This window comes from Dermacentor albipictus, chromosome 2, assembly GCF_038994185.2.
Source record: "Dermacentor albipictus isolate Rhodes 1998 colony chromosome 2, USDA_Dalb.pri_finalv2, whole genome shotgun sequence".
NCBI classification, from domain to species: Eukaryota; Metazoa; Arthropoda; class Arachnida; order Ixodida; family Ixodidae; genus Dermacentor; species Dermacentor albipictus.
In genome coordinates this window covers 32433232-32447735 of record NC_091822.1, presented here as the reverse complement: position 1 = coordinate 32447735, position 14504 = coordinate 32433232, and positions in this window count along the sequence as shown.

Below are 14504 nucleotides of genomic sequence, written 5' to 3'. Positions count from 1 at the left end.
GCAGTGCTAGGACACCAGGTAATGCGCCAGGTAATGCGTGCGTAATCGCCGCGTCAGTGGCATGTGGCGTCTGAACCTCAGGCTGCTGCTGCTGCTTACTTGCTGCGGCTACACGTATCGCTTAGTAAATTACTCAATCTATTTGCGAAGTGTACATATTGAAACATTCTGTATTTGCGTGCACGATGCCACAGCGCTTCGACGATTGATCTATGCATTCCTTACCAGTGATTTAGCCTTTATTGCTTTGTTGGGGTGTTCTACATCAATGCCTTGACATTTTCATAATGCATTTAACTGTTCCTATTTGTCCAAATTAATTTTGAAATTACCCTGTAGTATGCATGGGCTGAAATATTGTGCAGCGGTGCTGCTTGCTGCAGTATTAGATGTTCTGATCCCGTGATGTGGGTTACCAATGAGGTCCGGCGAGGGTATTTTATTCTTTGTCTTTTAGTTTGCTGGAAATAAAACTTTAAGTGTTGAACATACAAACAAACAAACGAATATAAACGAACTGCCTGGTCGCACTTCTCAGCTGCTGTTGTGGAGCATCGGCAGTAACTTATTCGGTACATGGATTTTATTTTTCTGTCGTTTCGTTTCAACTGAAGTATGCGTGTAACACAAATGCGTTTTAGAATAGTATGCGTGTAACCCAATGGAGCGTGAAAAAAATTGGAGGATGCTTGAGCTCCGCCTTTAAGAGTGGAACGCGATAGCATTATCACACCCCGTTTGCACCGCTTACTCATTCGCTCGGCATGCTCTTGAGTAACACAAAGACGAAACGAGCACCTGATCAAGCGGAATGAACAAAAGAACGCGGTGTCTTGGAGGGAAAAATGATCTGCGCGAGCCAAATGTCGTGATCGGCGCGTACAACCAGGTCGCGACGCGCCATGAAGGCGGATGCCATCATGGGGCTGACGCCTCGGTGCTACGAAGGTTGCGCATGGCGCGGTTGCGTGCGTCGGCGCGTGCTCAGTCTTGAAAACGATCTGCGATGAGTACAGTCTAGGTGAGCCGACGGCGTCGTGCTTCGTATGCGCTGTGTTTTCACCGCTTAGCTTGCGTTGAAGCGAAAGGCAGCGGGAAGGTCAATGCGCTCGCTACAGCTGCCGCTCTTATTCACGGGAGCGTTTCGACAGCGAGTGTCCGCGGTCACCCACAAAGAAGTGCTTATGTTCACCTGTGCGTGCGTGACACCAAGCTTGTTAATTTATTAAGTAAAAGAATATCTACAAGTTTATACGGCCGATAAAGGTGATATATTTTCTTCACCTACATGTCTAGCAATTTGCTATCACAATCGATGCTTCGCCTTTCGGGCAAAACTGGGACTGTTTCTATATATTGACGCGAAGGCATCAAATCGCCAATAGAGCTGTTTGTTGCGGCGAAACGGCGCCTAAATTCTCATTGGCTGCGCCTCGATAGTTCAGAGCACTCCTGCTGCTTCGATAGAGGGCCAGGTATTGCGTGAGGGAAAGGGCACGGGCCCCACTCTCTCACCACCACTGCGCGTAGTTGCTGGGTGCACCTGCCATCCTAGGTGGTCTCGGCTGCTTCCTTGCTATCTCGTCGAGCAGGATCTCGGTGGCATACGGCGTTGGTACTGCAGGTTGCTACTGGAGTGTGAAGCATCTACATCATCGGTGGCTGCAACCTCGGCAGTAGTGTAACGTGGCCGTCAAACAAACTGCGGGAGAGGAAGAATGTAGCAAAACTATGGAAGAAGCAGACGTCGTCACCTTGACTCCGCATGGAGACTGACGAATGCATCGCGTGATAATAAATGCACTTGATTTCTAGTCAATATTGTCGATATAATTCTGGTCTACAGCCAACATGCTAACCTATACACTGTGGAAAAAAATAACCCGCAACAGTTTAATCGGCAATATCGCAGAATTTAGTGTGTTCGCATTCTCTCCTGGTGCATTGCTAGGTAGTAGCTAGCTATATTGCTAGCTGTGCCACTTGAAATGCTTTTAGCGCTTTCCCTCAGAAAAACAAGAAATAATGAGCAATAACGATCGTTCGGAGTGTTGAGGGCATGTGTTCATTGTCCTAATTGTTTGCAATGCCACGTTGTGACGGGTAAGAATCAAACACTGTCGAAAGTGCTAGGTGATCTATCACTATATTGAGCGAACTCGCTCTAGAAAAACGAGCGACACAAAAAAATACAGTTGCAGCAAACACAGTTCATCGAACTCGATAGTAATGTCCGCGCACTATTATTGTCAAGCATTCTTGTCTTAGTGAAACGAATTTGTGTCCCGCTTCTGGCCATCTTATGGACTGATAGTAAATATATTCCAGTCTAACAAATATAGGCCTCTGGGCAGCCACTAGATATGTGCCACTATGGGCTCCTCTGGCGACTGTGTATGGACCGCTTTTCAACGAACCTCTGAGACGCCAAGTTTAGTGTGTGCCACCGTCGTTCTATTTCCCCGCGTGTTGCAACGCCTCCTAACCTTGCGCTAGAAGGCACTGCTCAAGTTAAATACGTTTTTGTTGTTTGAACACGTCAATTGAACCCTCTTAAAATGCACGTCGTCTAAGTTTCTCACATGCGCTAATCTCTAATGAACGTTCTTGAGGCTATCTTGTGTCAATTAGTGTCACAAGAACAACAATTACACCTACGTAGTGACGTCTACGTAACGTTTCACATCACGTAGAAGTCTACTGTATTTCAGTCTGCTTTTAATTTTATGTCCAAATCTCAAAGTACGTGCACTGCAGTGTAAGTGCTGAGGCTCGTGCACATTAAATATTGCGCAGCACTGTTCTGTCCCCGTCCCCTCTTTCATTATAACATTCATAACATTAACTAAATAACATTTACAGCGATAACATTCACGAAATATCGGATACAGTAGATAGGCTTTGCGGCAAGGAATATCTCTATAACAACAAAAAAACTTACAGGACGGTTACGAATGTGTAATGCAAATGTTTAAGCGTTATCTGCGGCGTGATTTCGGCATTTTTGCGCTCGACCTGAAGCGATCTGTGAATTCGAACATCTGCAGGGGTCATCCCATCTCTGAAGCGATGACAATTCTATTACGACCACAGCGTGACGACAACGGCATGAGGACAATTGGATAAAGACGATGGCGTGACGGTGACGGTATGGTCAGAACTCAAAGGCTAACTGGAATGACGTCAACGGAACAACCACGACGGCATCACGAAGACGACACCAGAATAAATATATTATGACTGTATGGCGACAGGGCAATCGTGATTGTGAAGTGATGACCATGACATAACGACGACAGAGTGGCAACCACCGCTTCACGACAATGAGGTGTCGTCGAGTGTACGATGATGATTGCGTTACAAGAACTGCATCGCAAGGATATGAGATGATGGTGTGATGCGGCTGCGTCTGCTGCGTTCGCTTGGCGTCTTCGGCGCCTCGATTCTGCCTCGGCGGCTCGAACCGGAAGGCCGTGGCTTCTAGGACGGTGTGCTTCTGAATCCGCAGCTCGAAACGATAAGCCATCTTAGTTATGTCGCCTTGGTGCTTCCTCCACGGCATGTAATGCAGGGCTGCTTTGGCTGATTAGGCTTTCCCGCTCGCGATCACGAGCCATACGGATGAATGAAGGGTCTGAGAGGCCTGCTTCATTCATGACACTGAACGATAATGTGGCCGCAAAGGGCAAGATCATCCAGTAGTCCTTATGGGAACCGAGCGTTGTGTCCACAGAGTTAGTGACTTATATCTAGAGGAGAAGCTGGGAAATGATAGTGGTACTGCGAACGCACCGCCATTTTGCTATTTCTCATTCGTTTAGCGCTAAAAAATATTCAAAATGATATGCAAAAACAAGCATTGGCATGTAGCGTGTATTGATGGAGAATGTGTAAAGTTCATTTTGTATATTTTTCAGGAAGACCCATGTACATAAAAAAAAATTTGATTTCGAATTTAGTATATGTGAGAGAGAGAAAGAGAGATAGCTAGAGGGGAATGAATATATTAGGACTGAATATTATGAATATTATGAATAATATGAGGTCAACCAGACGAGCGTCCGATTTGCTACCCTACACTGAGGGAAGGGAAAGGGGAAACAGAAAGAGGAAAGCGGCATAAAGGAAACACTGTGCGTGCACGCAGCAAAGCGCCTCGAAATCGCTCAAGTCCAAGCAAGTGCTCCGCCGATACGTTAGGCTGCCGTCATTCTGCTGTCTGAAGCTAATCTTGGTATTTGGTTTCAAGCGCCTGAATTTGAGTGTGCCACAATACTTATAGAGGTTGGGTATCACCTTGAATACGCGTCTCATCCGAATGGCATCTTATCGTATACGGGCTTGCAAAGAGGAGCAACACGCAATGCCACCTTCAAACAGTTAGGCACGTCACGTGCCCCTGGAGACAAAGATTGACGCGCTCACTGCGGTATGATTTTGACCTCGTCAACGCCGTCGCTCTTCGGCTCACTACCGTTGCTATCATCTTAAAGGTCAAGACTGCATGCCAACGGTTTTTGCTGGTACTATCACAACTTTGGTTTCAAAGCAGGTGTAGTAGTATTTGCCGCTGGAAGGGAAACTTAACGGCGATAGATGGGGGGGGGGGGGTGGAGTGGGCTTTGCACCAATAGTGGCAGTTACCACTGCATTTAGAAATTGAAAGCATTCGTGCTGACAAGGATGATTCTTTATATTTTTGGCTACCACTTCCACTTCAAACGCCTCCATCAAGTGTTACAATGTTGCAGGCAGCCATACTAAGGATCTCACAGCAACAGCTGCAGGTAAAAAGCAAAAGCAGTCAACGTGCTGCTGTATTCTGGACGCTATGTTTGAAAACTTTTAGGCAAGAAGAGTGCAAGAAGCAGACATAAGAACTGCATTTATTTCCATAATTGCCGATTTGAATGGCCTTTTCTTTTTGCTTAGACAAAGCCTACGCCTAGCCACAGCAGCTCTCTCATGCAGACTCCGCAAGCCAAGAGACCATGGTGGCAAATGCAGGTAACAGGCAAGAAGCAACAGCACTAGTATTCACATTATTCTCATTTCTTTCTTTTTCTTACATTTAGGCAGCCAGCACACCTGGTACAGCCACCTTGACTGCGGGTGTGTTACCCTAGTCGCCAAAGAAGCATTTGAGGGAAAGTGAGAGGCAATGTGGACAGTCACTTTTTCGTGTAATTGATACTCTTTCTCTTAGGTGACTCCTACGCCTCGCCACGCCAGCTCAACTGTGCAGACTCCACCAACCAAGATGCCGCGGGGGCACGCGCAGGTAAGAGGCAAGAGGAAGTGGCACTGGCGTTGACATTCACCCAATTTCTTTCTTTTTCTTACGCTGAGGCAGCCAGCACACCTCGAACAGCCACCTTGACTACGGGTGTGTCAGCAGATTCCTGTTGTACATATGCTCATATTAATTTTCAGTAAACTTGAACTTGGTAATCAACTTGAAGGCAAATGGGAGACCAATGCATTGCTTTTTTTAAACATTTAGTGTGCACATACAATATATGCTATTTTTGCAGTGCTACAGAGCATATTTTGAAGCTTCCCTCTATATTTTTGACCTTTAATTATGTATGTGCTGTGTGGCCCTCAATCCTGCAGTTCATGTTGTAGCAGCTGCTTTGTCTGTGTATCACACTGGATTATGCTTGTGATATCCACATGTGCAAAAGGCCTATATTTATTCTACGTATACAAAATAAGGTTTTGTGTAGTTCTCAGTGTTACAATAAAAATTATGTAAACAATCAGTTCGTCGAATTGTGTTTATTACAGTTTTCCTAGGACAGTTATTGACAAGTTGACAACTTCAACTGGTCAATCCGTCATGGCAAGTAATTGTATGTACATATAGAGAAAGAAAGGTTATGTGTGTGTTTGTAGGGGGGTATAGCATTAGGGCGGCACGAAAAAACGTACCAGCACTGTCCTGTATACCCATTCGTTTAAGGTACTGTAATAAAGCGCATTATGCATAAAGTTCATACAACAAACTCTGATATTACTACACACGCCAGGCGACGCGAGCTACATTTGCCATGACTCGCACTCGCGACTGCACCGGATGCCCTCCATATTATTCTGCTTAATCTTGCTCACTGCACTGAGGCAAAGGAAAGATCATGGGCGCAGGTGCCTTTAAAGTATCTCGTCCTTGCGAGGCACCGCTGCGCGTGCTAGGGGAGCTGTCCGTGCGAACATTCGGTGACACACACCTACCTCGGCGGCCCCAACCTACGTACCGTTCTGCTTCGAGCTTTGATCACCCCCACTGTCCCTTGGGTGCCCTGGAGGTCCTGCGCCACCTACTTTATTACAGTCTTACGTGCTCTTCTGAGACTTCCGTTGGTCGGTTACATGTGCCCTACAGCTGGATCAGTATTTGTAATAATAATAAAAGCCCGATCTATCGTCGCGATGATAGATCGCGACAGCAGCTTCTGCAATATGCCGCGCCCGTGCGAAGAGAATTACAGAACGCCAATCGGGAATCTGACCACAGCTTCGAGTTCCTAACTCATAGCCTCGTCGAGTGACACTTCTGCAACAGGCGTGACCACTGAAAACCGCCTACCGTCTGAAACTTCAACAGGTTCGTCCTTAGGTTGCATAACTGCCACCTGTACGGCCAACAGAACCACACCCACACCGTCCCGCAAACTAGAATAAAGAACCAACTTATAAAGCCTTGCTTAGTAACTCAGGGGACCAACTGCAATGCATGCTCACTGACCTGGAGAGGCAAAGCAGAAGAGTGGGTCTAAAAATTAATCTGCAGAAAACTAAAGTAATGTTTAACAGTCTCGGAAGAGAACAGCAGTTTACAATAGGCAGCGAGGCACTGGAAGTCGTAAGGGAATACATCTACTTAGGGCAGGTAGTGACTGCGGATCTGGATCATGAGACAGAAATAATCAGAAGAATAAGAATGGGCTGGGGTGCGTTTGGCAGGCATTCTCAGATCATGAACAGCAGGTTGCCATTATCCCTCAAGAGAAAAGTGTATAATAGCTGTGTCTTACCAGTACTCACCTACGGGGCAGAAACCTGGAGGCTTACGAAAAGGGTTCTACTCAAACTGAGGACGACGCAACGAGCTATGGAAAGAAGAATGATAGGTGTAACGTTAAGGGATAAGGAAAGAGCAGATTGGGTGAGGGAACAAACGCGAGTTAATGACATCTTAGTTGAAATCAAGAAAAAGAAATGGGCATGGGCAGGACATGTAATGAGGAGGGAAGATAACCGATGGTCATTAGGGGTTACAGATTGGATTCCAACGGAATGGAAGCGTAGCAGGGGACGGCAGAAAGTTAGGTGGGCGGATGAGATTAAGAAATTTGCAGGGAAGGCATGGCCGCAATTAGTACATGACCGGGGTTGTTGTAGAAATATGGGAGAGGCCTTTGCCCTGCAGTGGGCGTAACCAGGCTGATGATGATGCTGCTGCAGATGATGATAAAGCCCAAACACACGGCTGCACGCACACATCACGACACTACAAGCGAGAAGCCATGCTGCTACGCTGCTGCGGTAGCCTGATTAAAACTAACTACTGTCACCAACTCTAGCAAGCGTCTTAGGAGTAGGAGCTGGCAACCTCGGCGCGTAACATCGCAGTGCTCTTGCGGTTGCCCATTTCAATGCATGCGCCCTATGGGTAGCTTGTCCTCTAGAGTCAGTATAGTAATTCTATGGCCCGCGTAGCGTTTTTACCACTGCTAGTAGGTACAACGGGGTGGGCGCTTTTGACGGCGCTCGACATTTCTGCGCAGGCGCGAGTAAGAGCGGGTGCGAGAGAGAAAATCTGGGGGACTTTGCTCCTCGAATATGTGAGTCTGCCTAGGCACAACCGAGGAGGTTTCCTAATGCGTGTTGTATGCGTTTGTCCCCAAGGCATGCTGGCATTGTGGAGTGCGGTCCAGTTTGTTTACGCTCCGCCGCTGGCTGCCCGCCCGGTGAGGCAGTGGGCACGGACGCCCCATTTGATGATCGATGTGTCTGAAGGGGCAAGCTTCTGACTGGTGTTGTACAAGTCGTGACGATAGATTGCATTTTTTGACAAGCACTGCTCCAGGAGGGCATGTGTAACGGGCAGACGGAGGCCCTAGGAGAGCACCAGCGGTTAATCAAAGCAGGCGCCGCAGGACCTCCGGGGCACCCAAGCGGTAGCGGGGTGATCAAAGCGTGGGTTGGGGCCAAGGACGCCGAAGCGTGCCAGGGGGTGTTGGCATAAAAAATTGGCTGTCCGCGAAAGCGGACAGCCGATCTTATACTCCTTGGCGCGCTTCGTTGTATTGACTTCTTTGAATTATGCAATAAACAACGCATATTAAAAATTCTCTCCCATATGATCATTACCATGTGCAATTTCTTATGAATATTTCAACTTGCTCTCACATTTCGTTCTTAAAGAATAGCGTCAAATCATACATACGACACTTGTATAGTTCTCAGAGCGCAAGGATTAGTAATTCACTGCAAACACTGCAATTAGATGAACCATTAAAAATTTGTGCATAGGTCTAACAATATGGGCCCTATTTAATTAGACAGAAACCTCCAAATCGCCCGGAGATTCAATAGCATGGACACACAGCTTTCATTTCAGCTTGTCATCAGGTCTTAGTGCGAAGAAGGACAGGTTCCAAAATGGCGCTTTCTACATAATAGTCGGTTCTTTGACAGCAGTATCTTTGTAATTAATGCCTTTGTATGACTTCGCCCTCGGTGTGTGGCGTGGCTGAGTAGTCTAATAGGTCGTGCGGCTAGTTCGAGTGTCGTCGCTATACGACCCGATTTCGAATCTGGACACCGTGTTACAGCCTCTTTGATTTCTTTACAGCATCGCTCAAAATTTAGTTGCTTCTTTTTTCGCTAGATCACCGCCCAAAATTTTCGCTACAGTTCCCGTTTCAGTTCTGGAAATAAAGATAGTGAACGCCTCACGTTCTATTAGTTCTCACGCAATGTATTATTTATTGAACGAGAAGGGGAACCGCGGAGCCCAATTACAGTTAATGACAACCATAAGAAGGCAGCAGATTATGAAGCCAAGCAAAGCATCAGGGAAGGCATTTATAATATACCGGAGCGTTTGTTAAAGCACTCTACTACTAAAACAGAAGCAGCAATATAATCAGCAATGGCGGAATCAGTGAAGAGCTCGCGTCGCCAAATTTTTTCTATGTGAGCAGCGCACTCTGCTTCTGTGAGTAGTGCAGGTCTTTTTAATTACAATAATTTTCATTGAAGTGTGGGAAATGATAAAAGGAAGGAAAACAGAAATAGACAAAAATAAACTCGTCGCCGGTGGGAGCCCAATTCACAATATTCTCACTACAGCAAGCGATGGCCTCAGTGGTGCTGCCTAACACTCTCCGGATTAAACTCACGCAAATAGCCAAGAATGAAGACGTTCGAAGAGCCGCCGCCGAAGAACAATTGGTAGCGCATCACTCGCGCAATGCAAATATTGCGCGTTCAAAGTCCGGCAAGTTGTTTTTCCTCCACTTTCATTTCCCTTTATGATTGTATATATTTCAATTGATAACACAGATAACTTCGCTTACGCTTTTCCTTACTTTATTACGTATTGGTTTCTTTTGGATGTGCTTGGCCTACTATGTAGCCTTTTAGTCAATGTGTAAAACGGCATTCAGGAACACTATGCTAGACATTACTGTAGTCCACCTTTAGCTCGTGTACCTCTTTTTGTAACTCTCTATACGTAATTTTCACCGACTTCTTCACTCAGCAAATACCTATTACTTGAGACCAATTGTGGTCCTAACGACAGCAAATATAAGGTTTCCCAGCCCTTACAAGACTTAAAACACCAGAATAGTACACTAACTCAGGGACACATGGATCTGCTATCTGCCACATATGCCATCAAGCAACACAAGCAACAAGGTTGCCCTGGTGAGGGAAATGTTATTAAAGGTTGAGGCCACAACTGGTGTAATGGACATCATATAAAATACAGTTCGTATCGCGCAAACGCCGATAGCCGATGTAACGTGGCAGAACAACGATATTCATATTCGCCTCAACGATCTTGCGTACCGGTCGCGCCGCAACAACGTCGCTTGTTTTCTTTTTGTTTATGTGTGTCTTCGCAGCGGACAAAAACAAATCATGGAGGAAAAGTGTCGAGAAGATTATCAGCCGACTAACACGGTACGTTGTTTGTAATTTACTCAGAGATGCAATACAACAGGCACACCATTTGGTTGGACCTTGCAAGAAAAGAGAAGTGCAGGCATCTTATTGTTAGGTTTTGTAACTTCTAAACTCCAAAGTATAATTTTCTAACGTTATCAACTCAATTCAAGGAATATATTTGTAGCTGAAGAGTTTGCGCTTGCTACTCGTCAGGCTCGCACAAAGTTGATTATATTTTCGAAGCCTTACCTAAGTCGCCTCTTTCGCACCTTCGATATAACAGGCTGTTTGTATGTTATACGGGCTAACAGTGTGATAATTTTTAAGTATTCTGGAACTTTCAAAATACAGCTGTGGCTGATAGCATACTTATTGTCCTTGAGCTGAATTATTCTAGAGAGCTCGACATCACTAGCTCGTGAAATCAAAACACATATTCAAATGACTAAAAATTTCACTATGGAACTTCCTAATTACCTACCTTATGATATATATTGCGATTTAAGAATTGTAGCCGGTTAGTTTGCAAGATGTATCCACTTGAAATGATTCTCTAGGATAACACAAGTTTCGAGATAATGTTTCCCAAGTGTGGTGCGAAATACCTGGGTGTTCCAGTTATTTTGTGTTTGAATGTATAAAAGAGCGTTTTGTGAAAAAATGTAATTTGAACAACAGTGCAATTTTACAGCGAGCTCGATCGCGCGTATATCGAGATTGATGTCATTCTGTAAATTCATTTCAAGTGTATAAGCCTCGAAATTACCCGCCATGGTTTTTCAGTGACTTTGGTGTTGGGCTACTGAGGACGAGTTCGCAGGATCGCATCCCGGCCATGGCGGCCACATTTCGATGGGGGCGTAATGCGAAAGCACCTGTCTACTTAGATTTAGGTGCACGGTAAAGGACCCCAGTTGGTCGAAATTTTTGGTGTCCCCCCACTTCGGCGTGCCTAATAATCAGAAAGTGCTTTTGGCACGTAAAGCGCCATAATTTTTTAAGCCTTGAAACTGAATTGAACCTGGCAGCGTTCAACACACGAACTCTCTCGAGTGAAGCTGGCTTAGCAGGAGTCTTTGAGACATTGCTTGGGGTACTGTTGGCCTTAGAGAGGATAGAAGAAGTGGGGAGGCTTATAAAGTGCTGACTACCCCCCCCCCCCCATCCTCTGCTACAGAGGACTTCCAGATGGGAGACAATACGGGGAAGGATACCTAATCCATAAGGACATAGCGGGTAACACTTACGAATTCTACATCATTATTGCGAGGGTAGAAGTAGTCGTACTGAAGCTGAATAGGAGGTACGCAATAAAGGTAGTACAAGCCTACGCTCCAACCTCCAGACACGTTGATGAAGAAATAGAACAATTTTATGCAGATGTTCAATCAACGATGAAAAAGTACAAGCCTCTTGTATACTGTAATCATTGGTGACTTCAATACAAAAGGGGGATGCAGTCTGGAGAACAAGAATTTAGAAATTAGGTCATTGCTTCTAGGAACACTAGAAGAGAGATGTTGGTAGAATTCAAGGAAAGGAATGACCTCCGAATAATATGCACATTTTTCAGGAAGCGTGGCAAGTGGAAGTGGACCTTGAAAATCCCGAATGGAGATACAGGAAATGAAATACATTTCATAATATCTGCTGATCAAAACATATATTGCAGGGAGGAGGAAAGATAAACGCAGAATGCAGGAGGATGCAGAAGTGTTTAGTTGGGCCAAGTGTAGGGATCATAGGATAGTATAGCTTAAGATTTCCTCAATATGAAGAAAGAAAGAGTAAAATTAGTCAGGGAGGGACAGGTCAACCTCAGGCAGTAAAGATAACAGTTGACGAATTCAGCCTGGTTCTTCCACACAAATATGCAGCGTTAGAACAGAACGATGACGATTTGGAATGAAACCCTGACTAGGCTGGCTTCAGAGCAGCACTTGAAGTCGGAGGTAAGGCACGTACGCAACTCGTACGTAAGCTCTCCCAATTAACAACGGACCTACTAAAGAAACGACAAAACATGAAAGTGTCCAACTCATAAGATCAGTTAGAATTCGCGCAATGGTCTGAACTGATCAACAAGGAGAAAGTAAGGGATATTCGAAGTTATAACGTCAGAAATACTCAGGAAGCAATTAAAAATGTGCCCAGTATGAAGTCAGTGATAATAAAATTTGACATAGCACAAACCAGGATGTATGCACTGAGAGATAAGCGGGGTAATGTCATCAGCAATTTAGGAGATAATCTAAAAGCAGTGGAAGTATCTTATACTGGCTTTTACTGTGCCCAGAGTAGCCATGCTACCTTCGTTCAAAGTAGTAATGAACAGTACAGAGGATCCTTCGATAACTGAGGACGAAGTTACAAGGTCCGTGCAACACATGACCGGGAAAAAAAAAACAGGAGAAGATGGAATAGCTGTAAATTTTATCAAAGATGAAGCAGATTTCATGCATCAAAGGCATGCGGCCATTTATACGCAATGTCTCATGACTTAAAATGTTCCAGAGAACCCGAAGAATGCCAACACTATACTATTCCACAAAAAAGAGACCTAGAAGAATTGAAATATTCTAGATGCATTAGCTTCCTTCCAGTATTGTATAAAATATTCAAGAAGATAATTTTGAGTAAACTAACGGCTACATTTTACTTCAGTCAACCAAGAGAACAGGCTGGCTTCAGAAGGGATATTCACAATAGATCACATCCATGTCATCAATCAGGTAATCGAGAAATCTGCAGAGTACGATAAAGCTCTCTGTATGGCTTTCATAGATTATGAAAAGGCATTTGGTTCAGTTAAAATACCAGCAGTCATAGAGGCATTACGTAATCAACGAGTACAGGAGGCATGCGTGGATATCTTAGGAAATATCTACAAAGAGTCCACAGTTGTTTTGGTCCTTCACAAGAAGAGCAGAAAGATACCTATAAGAAAAAAGGCAGACAAGGAGGCAATATTTCCAATGCAATTCATTGCATCCTTGAAACAATTATTGACGCTAATAAAGCGGGAAGGCTTAGGAGTTAGGATCAATGGCGAATACCTCAGCAACATTCGGTTTGCAGATGACGTCTTGTACAGCAACACTGAGGACGAGTTACAACAAATGATTGAGGACCCTAACAGAAAGAGTATAAGAGTGGGGTTGAAGATCAATATGCAGAAGACAAAGATAATGGTCAATAACCTGGCAAGGAAACAACAGTACAGGATGGGAAGCCAGTTTCTATGTTCGGTGAAGCAGCATATTTTATTTTGGTCTACTACTCACAATGACCTTGATCAAGAGAAGGAAAGTTAAAGAAAAATAAAAATGACTTGAGTGCATACGACAGTCATTGCCAGATCCTGACTGGTGGCTTACCACTATCACTCAAAAGAAACATGTACAATGAGTGCATTCTACCGGTGCTGACATATGGGGCAGAAACTTGGAGGCTCACAAAGAGTTTGCGAACAAGTGAAGGACTGCGCAAAGAGCGATGGAATGAAAAATATAAGAGGTAATGTTCAGAGGCGGCAAAAGAGCGGTATGTATCTTTTTTTTTATTCATACTATCAGCACAAGCCAAGACAGGAGTTGCGGTTACATTGCTGTCATCAAACTAGACATAGTAGATGTTTAAACAATTCAATACAAAACAATCAGGCTAGGAAGGCACTTCATATAAACAAATATGAAGCAACAAAGAACATCAGTTACAATGAGTAAGTTATAGCACTATATGGGTCAAAAAAAAAGTAACGCGCCCAAACAACTGCAACCAACAAACAGCTAACAATAAAACGTATTCTCAACCATTTACAAATAATTGGTAACAGCCTTTACAAAAGATTGTAAATCAGCACATTCTACTATATCATGTGGCAAGTTGTTCCAATCGTCTATGCTTCGAACCAGGAACGAATTTTTGAAGGATTCTGTTCTATATTTAAGTGGTTTAATATATTTGGGATGCTTTGTTCTGGGGTTAGCAGGTCTCTCTAATGTGATGTGTTTTTCTAAGTCTACTTTATAGTCTCCGCTTAATACGTGAAAAAAGAATGTCAGCCTGCTAAGCTACATTTTTTGCTTGACAGTTATAAGGCCAGCTCCATTTCTAAGTTCGGTGACGGACTGCGTTCTAGCGTATGTGTTAAAAATAAACCTCAAGGCCCTGTTTTGTACGCGCTCACATTTTAGTGCGTTTTGTTGAGTGTACGGCTGCCAAACATGGCTTGCATAAGTCAGTACAGGAAGTACAGTCGTTTTGTAGGCCATTGTTTTTTACCTCTGCTGTGGCGTCGTGAAGTTCTCGTCGTAACGACC